The sequence below is a fragment of the Dromiciops gliroides genome, chromosome 4 (genome assembly GCF_019393635.1).
Source record: "Dromiciops gliroides isolate mDroGli1 chromosome 4, mDroGli1.pri, whole genome shotgun sequence".
NCBI lineage: Eukaryota > Metazoa > Chordata > Mammalia > Microbiotheria > Microbiotheriidae > Dromiciops > Dromiciops gliroides.
The window spans coordinates 88,977,633-88,985,843 of NC_057864.1; the positions used below are offsets into that span (position 1 = coordinate 88,977,633).

Genomic DNA, 8,211 nt, shown 5'->3' on the forward strand with positions numbered 1-8,211 from the left:
TGGGATATCAGGTTAAGGAACCCTCAAAATATGGGGCAAAATGGTAGCAGTGGGTGACCTGAAGGGGATTTTAGGGAAATAATTTATGACTTGCTGGTAGAAAAAAATCATGGCAGAAAGCCTATCTTACTCCTTGTCACTATACCTGTCTTTCTTGACTTAGCTGCAGTCCTACTGGAAGGTAGCATTATAAGATAACCTCTTAAGGTTTTTTCCAGGGCTCAGAACCCTGGGGGTCAAAGAACTATCTGGTGACCTAGAAATGAGTCTTAGAAATAATCTTATTTTAGCTTGTCATTTTATCAAAGACTTTAGGTTCTTGTTGGGGTTTAGGACAGTTTGCTTTTACTGCCTAAAGGATAATGGAAAAAGAAAGTGTGGGAACAGTCTTTTCAAGAGGGTGCTGCTCTAAATAAATCTGCTTGAACAAAAATACACACACACACACACACACACACAAATCTCTTACAATAGTGAAAGTCAAAGTTCGTGGTAATAGTCTTTATCCATGTTGATTTTAAGGTGTCAGCAAAATTAAAGGCATTACTGAATCCATTTTAATAGTAACACATTTAAAAGAAAACTCACTTGTTCACATTTTTCTGTCAGAAACAATTTTGCACAAATATAGTGCAAACACAGCTATTTAATTACAACTGAAATCTAAATCCATCTTTGAATTATTTATTGCTTCTTTTCTTAATGTTTGGTTTGTTATGAGACTTGAATTAGTGTTGGTTCAGTACCTTTAAGGAATGGTGATAGATCTCAGGTCTTTACTTTTTTTTCATAGCTTGTTTAAACAGGGTGGGTTCAAATTGCTAGTCACACACATCTCTTCTTTTTTAAATGTTATTTATCTTGACCTTTAGTTGAAGTTGCCAATGATCTGACTGCACACAAATTGCTGATTCTTAAATGACTACTACATCTAGAAGGAGTTGTTTACTGTCAGTTAAGAGAGTCAATTTCATTAAAAACATTATATCCCTGGATGTTCTCCATAGAGCATCTTCTGACTTTTTAGGAGAAAAAATTCATAACATATAGGATAGAAGCTTCTGAACAGTCTTCAAGGCCTTGGCCTTTTCATATCTTGATTCTGAATTGTATTTTACAACATAGCTTTTGTTATCCTCCCCCTTGCATACTTTCTCCTTGAAGTCAAAGTGAGTTTTGAGGATCTTTTCAAGTTATTCATAGCTACATTTGTATTTCACTAGCTGTGAGCTCCCTATTCACTTTCTTCCCCCATCCCATTCCTCAAAATATTTCTGCATCAGCCTCTATTGTCTTTACCTTTCCTCTAGTCTTTGACAAAGAGATAGTCCTCCTTGTACCAAAGCAAATCCCTCTTCTTGATCATACTGAACCTCCCAATCCTCAATCTCTTCTTTTTTTGGGGGGAGTGGGTTTAAATGCATTTTATTTTAGACAACCTACATGACATTTGTAAAAACAATGCCTCCACTTCAAATAAATCAAGGGCAAAAATAAATGAATAAAACTCAAGATGATATCAGTCCAAGTTTGTCCATGTCCTGGTGTTGTGTAGATGACAAAACGCAGCAGCTAGTTATGATGACAGATGATTCAAAGTAATCAGCTGAATTTGTTAACATTTCTCCATTTTAAAATCATCCTTAAAGAAAATCATATATGGGGTCACACCATCCTCACGGAAATCCAAGAGAGCCACCATGCCATCTGGATTCATGTTTTCGCCTATGAAGAACTGATAGTTTTTTAAATTGGCAAGGATGTGTTTGATTTGTTCTGCAGCTCCCATCATAAAAGGTTTTACTCTATCTGGCTTGTGTTCTTCAAGTCTGCCTTGGACTGATTTCATGTAGTCTTTGATGTGCTCTTTGTAGGATTCTTTTGTGAAACTAGTTTCTTGCAGATGATGGTTTATTACTATGTCAACTCCAGTGATGACAGTGCCATCTGTTCCTTCACCCTTAGAAGAGCAATTTCCACCAATGAGTGAGTCATCAATAGTACCCTCTGTCCTGGTGACCATCTTCCCCTCCACTTCCAGACTCCCGGATCTTATAAATGTCAGAGAACATCTCATGCTGGTTGGTGAGGTACTGGTAGATGATCATGGTGGTGGTGGTGGAGGGAGGGAGGCGGTAGTGGCAGCAGTAGTGCTGTGGAGGCCCGAGCTCAGTGTGAGCACGATGCTGGAGCAGCGCTTTGGGGGGTGGGGTGTAGGGGGAAGTGGGCGGAAAAGCCTCGATCTCTTCTAATCAACTGGCAACTTTCCCACTCATTCATTCTCAGTATTCCCTGTCCTTAAAACAACTTCATTTAATCCCACCATCTTTATTTTTTTTTAAAACTTTTACAAAGAAATATTCATTTTGAAGATATAGAAAGCAAAGAAGTTACATTTCCTCCCATACTAGAACTATCCTCTCCCCTATGCCAACTTAGTTTCTGGCTCACACTTAATATAAAGTTTCTGCATAGCATTTGCCCCACCACATTCATTTTCAATTGTGGCAGAGACTCTTGATAAGTCTTTTTATCAGCTACCATTGAGCTTAGGTAATTCTATAGGACTTCAGTGTTTGGCTGGGTGAAGCAAGCTGTTTGGTACTTTGCTTCCCAAAGTTAGGTTTCTGGCAAATTTCTAGCTCCTAGATCTTTGGTGGCTTTCCATTCTGACTGTTTGAAGTTTACAAGGTCATAGCCATCTCAAATCTCCTTCACTTAAAACTTAGAAAGAATAGAAGCAACATGAGGGCCACAAACGTCATGGGTCACATTGCATCAGTCTTAATGGGGAGATAAAGATGTGAGACCTTTCTCCCCATCAAGAACTTTCAGCAATTCTTACTTCTTTACTAGAACATTCCTAGGCAGGAATGAAGACAAAATCTTGCTTTGGCCAATTAATGACTTTTGAATGTATCCCAATTTCAGTCTCTTCATCATATGGTTAACATACTGGCACCAGATACAGAATGTGCATGTTCCCAATTGTGGAGCAGGGTCATCTTATTCCATATCATCATATTTTTCTGGAAACTGGTTCTCTAGACTCTTTTAGGTGGGGAATTGTATGTTATGCCTTCTCACCCTAGGTGGCACAGTGGATAAAGCACTGGGCTTGGAAGCAGGAAGACGCATCTTCATGAGGACAAATCAGGTTTCAAATGCTTACTAACTGTGTGACCCTGGACAAGTCACTTCATCCTGTTTGCTTTAGTTTCTTATTTGTGAAAAAAGAAGAAAATGGAAAAACACCCTGGTATCTTTGCAAGAAAACCCCAAAATGGGTCATGAAGAGTTGGAAATAAGTCAACAACTTTTTGGGGCAGCTTGTAGCTTATAGATGGAAAGGTAAAATTTTTATTCACTTTATATTTAACACATTTCAGATGGCTATATATGGATTATATTACTTTTATCTAGCAGGCTGAGTCTAATGCAATGATATTAGGTCACTGGATATAATTTCTGGAACTGTAGTTTTAGGAATCTGTGATAGCCTGCCTGAACGCTACTGGGGATATAGTTTAGAGCAGAATGAAGCAAGAACTTGGCCAAGTTGTTCCCCCTGGAATAATTTAGTCTACCTGGGGGGCGTTGGCCTAAATACCTAAATACCTCCCGGGACAGTCTAAATACTTTTTGGTTGCTCAGACTAAAACGAATAATAAAGTAAACTCGAAAACTAAAGTTTTCAATGATAGAAAATATTATTTCTATTTGTGTGTATCTTCCAATTACTCCATGGTTCTAGCTACATGGGAGGATGTTAAATATTTTTTGAATGAGTGAAAGGACCAGTTTCATGCATTTACTTAAGAAACCAGTCCAGTCTCATTGCCCAAACTTTTGAAAAATAAATTAAATCAGAACTCCAATTATGTGTTCTGAGAAAGGAAACAATTCAATAAAAAATTGTAAAATAAAAGCAATCTCTTTAGCCTCATCATTCTTTAGGGTACTCTAATCATGTCATCATTATGGCATTAATAAGGATAGAAAGAAGTAGTGGACTTTTTATGAACTAGTTTGTTTTGAAAGCTGAAAAATGCTAAATCCATGATCATTGTGGTTTTCTATGGTTAAATATTTGTAATTAAATGGTGAATTTATATGAATTCAAACTTTATACTTATTTAATCCCTGAAATCTGTTCTATTTTATTACTTACAGTTAGTGATGAGCCCGAGTTGTGGATATAAAATCTGTGTTCCTGACAGAAGGGACAGAAATAAAAAATATATATAACCAGCTTATAAAACTCATTTCCTATAATAATGAAAACATGTTTTTCTAGTGTAGCAACTATTTTTATGTTCTCATAAAGCTCTAAGAGGCACATGATGTAGAGAAAAGCTTTTTCAGAAAGGGTATAAACTTTGAGATATTCCTTATAGCCAAAATACGTTAACACCACACTTACTTATAGGTCAATTTTTTTCTGAAATCTTAAACCTCTTGAACATGACCTCCAATCTGGAAGCATAAGGTGGGAAGACTTATGAAGAATATGGAGGAGGTAAGGGGTGAGAGAAGTTCTTGAAGTAATTGCCATACAGTTACTCATTTTACTCCTAAACTACTCTTTCAGGCTTATTGACTTATTTTATGTGTGGTTTTTAGCAAGTTTAGTTTTCTGGTTTTGTGGCCCAAAGGCTGGAGTCATCTAGGGAAATTATAGCTATTACACCATAGGAAATTGAGGAACTAAAAGGCAGTATTCCAACACTATAATGAATTAGTTATCTACTGATGTGATAAATTAATCTATTTAAGGAATGCTTATTGATTAGCTGTGATTGTTGATTTAATATTTGATGTGTTTTTCATTTTCAATGATGCAGATTTCAACCTATCCATTTTGACTCATTTTGTGTAGCTATTATGCTTATTTAGCACCTCTTATTTGCCAGGTATATTGTTCCAGATGTAATAGATATAAATATAAACAACAAAGCAAACTCTACTTTCAAATAACTTAGATTCTATGTTGTCATATCACAAGTTAATCATAGGAGTTCCATGTAATAGACTGGGGCCTGCCTCACATTTTCTTCACATAATTTGTATACTAGCAGAATATATTATTACTGGTTATATCTCTAGTTTTAGCTATGTGACTGGCTCATATTTTTTCCCCCCTAGTCATTGCTTTAATGACTTCCTTTACATTGTTTCACCTGATTGAATTTCTTGTTTGTAATGTACTGCTTGCTATTCATTGATATTGCGCGGTTCTTTAGTGACCTTTGGATAATCCTCCACTTTTGATTATTCCTGTTTTTGTTTTCTACTGAGTAAATATTATTTCATGATTAATCTTGCCTTTGTTTTCTTGGTTAGTAAATATTACATGTTTAAGAGTTAGTTAGTGGCATCCTTGTACTGATTTGTGCAAGTGGGAAGCACACTCGTAGGGGCTCAGGAGTTATAACGACCAACAGTAGGACTATATTTTCTTCATAATAGGGTTACCTCTAGGATCTTAAGAGTGAGTTGTAGCTACATGGTCACTGTTTCTGGGGAATTATCCAGACCTGACCAACTGGGGATAGGCAACATAAGTAAGCCAAACCCCAGCTCAGGTGATGGGAGAACCTGGAGAGAGTTGAGGGTTGGTATCATACCATTTTTATATATTTCCTACAGGTAAAGTATTTTGCAAACCTTAAATATTACAGTGTTATGAAAATTAATTGAGAAAATTAAAATTCTCTATAAAGAAAATAAATCTTATAATCTTTTATATTAAAAACTTTTAATATACCTGTGTCCTGCATTTCCTGCAGTACTTTGTTTTACATGATTTGGCATTTAGTTTACAATATATTGGTAAAATATTCTTTAATTCTTCATCATGAAACCACACTTTTATCACACTGGATATTGTTTATCTTTGATGAACAGCCCATTTTTATAAGTTAAACCTTGATTATATACAAACGTTTTCACTGGTACTTAAATTAGGCAAGTTCCAAGGCCACTGATACATGTTTTTTTCTCCATCGCTTGGATAAATTTCTTAACCTTTTGTGAAATGTGGCACAGTATGATGTTTTGATGTAATATTCTGTTAAGCCTAAAATTCTAACTGTGATGTTTAAAATTTAAAGACTGGTCGCCTTAAATTAGAAGCTTTAGCACCAGTCTTTGGGCATTAAGCATTTATTAAAGTATATTAGGGGTTAACAAAGAGAGAGAGGGGGGAAAAGTCATCTTCACCTAGCTGTCTAAGAGAGAGAATCTGTCTTCCCCTGTCAGCAGGTTCCCAAACTGAAAAAGAGTGATCCTCAGTGGCTTCTCCCAGAAGCCCCCTGTGGAACAGGAAGCAGGGCCATCCTCACACACAGCTCCAAGCTAATTGGTTGGTAGCACTGATTGACATGACTAATAGGTGGTAATTTCCGGATGCTAAGTCACATATTTTTTTTTCAGGATGTTTTTCTCAGCAGGGTGGTGGTGCTCTGATTCTCACAATTCATTCTCCATCTGGGAATTTTGTAATTCTGTTTCTAACTGTGTCAATATATTTATTGGTGTTCATTATTTCTTCATTGAGGATAAGACTATAAGGCTCATTGGAAGTAAAAAAAAAAGCACTGAAACATTTTTTTCAGTTAATTGATCTTTTATGGTCTGATGAAGATGATCAAATCTTTAATACTCACCTGGACTTCCAACAATAGTATTTGGCTAGACTTTAATGAAAAAGGAAATTTCATTAGTAAAATAAAAGCTAATAATAATAGTTAACATTTATATAGCACTGTGTGCCAGGCATTGTGTTAAGTGCTTTACAATTATCCCCACTTTTACAAATTCACTACTCTGACTTTATATTGTCATACCTATGACAAATGTTTTTTCATCATAGCAATGGTTAGGTTAAAAAAAAAAACTGGTCTTCTTGCTGTTCTTCTAACTTCAAGAATACTATACCTCATTGTGGGAGAATCAGTACAATCCTTCAAGCTGTCAAATCCCTCAGAAGGTCTTTACTTATTTTTTGAGGAATAATCAGGCTATTTTTGCAACAATGGTTAATCAATTTTTAGTGTCAGTTTCTTTTTTCAATCCCATTTTTCTTTGTGCTTCAGTGTTTCTGATCTTGTTTTACTGGTTAATCCCTGAAATGCTTGACATTTATTGAATTATCCTCAAAATGCCTGACAAGGTTTAGGGCAAGTTTCCAGTGATGAGACCTGATGTCTCAGACTCTGGTCTTGGATTGGGGTGCCTTATGTCTGGGCACACAATGACAATGGAGGTTTAGACATTGTTACTCTTCTCTGATAGTAGAGTGTTGCAATGTGAGATTGATGGGCAGTGGCTCTTTACATGACCATTTTTATTGAGGGAAAGGCCTACAAATCTAGTCTCTGTTTTCTCAGTGATTATAGAGGCTTGAGACATTTTTTCCCCAGATAATTTCCACTGTATCATGTTTCTCTTAAGGAGAAAGGGACAAAAAAAAAAACAAAATCCCCTTTTACATAGTGCTTTTAATTTTGTAAGAGTAAGGAATTGTGAGAACTGGAAAAAAAAGAAAGGAAAAAAGAAACTCATGTAGCAGTGTCACCCACCATCATTCCCATAATTCTCAGTAACATCCATCCTTTGAGTAATTAATTGGTATTTGTTCTCAACAAATGGTGAGAACTACTCTAGGGGGAAACAAAATGCCAATCATAGGTAGTCTCCTCCTGTGCTAGAAATTTCATTCTGTGGTCTGTCTTCACGGAAATATAGTTAGCCTGCTTGAAAGAACTAGCATGGCTCTGGATACCACCCTAACATGGCATTTATGCCTTTAGGGAATTGAGGTTGCTGTGAGCTAGCCTCCATTTATAAGCTAAATGTCCTTCATATGTTCTCCTTGGATACTTCTTAGGATATTGCTATTTTCATTACTCACCAACTTGCTGTGCAGCTTGTCAGCTATATACTCTTCATCTCATATGGTCTAAGTGTGACTCAGCAATTTTCCGACTCCAAAAATTGCCTGTTCTTTGTTTTTGCCAAGGTAAATCTCTAACCACTTAAGACCCATTTACACTAGGGAATAAAGAGAACTGTTTAGAAACCTAGTGTCAAATATGGCTTTTTCAAACTGTGTTCTAATCTGTTTTGAACTCTATGGTATCAGCTGAGTCAATAAACAAGCTAGAACTCTTTCAGAGCTCTTTAAGAAAGTGTGAAATCTCTGCTAGA

The 8,211-nt window shown here is 36.2% G+C and overlaps 1 pseudogene; it reads right to left on the bottom strand.

The window, feature by feature from the left end:
• Nucleotides 1–1,615: 1,615 nt before the first annotated feature.
• On the bottom strand, nucleotides 1,616–2,126 carry LOC122726150 (annotated as a pseudogene).
• Between the last annotated feature and the right edge of the window lie 6,085 nt (nucleotides 2,127–8,211).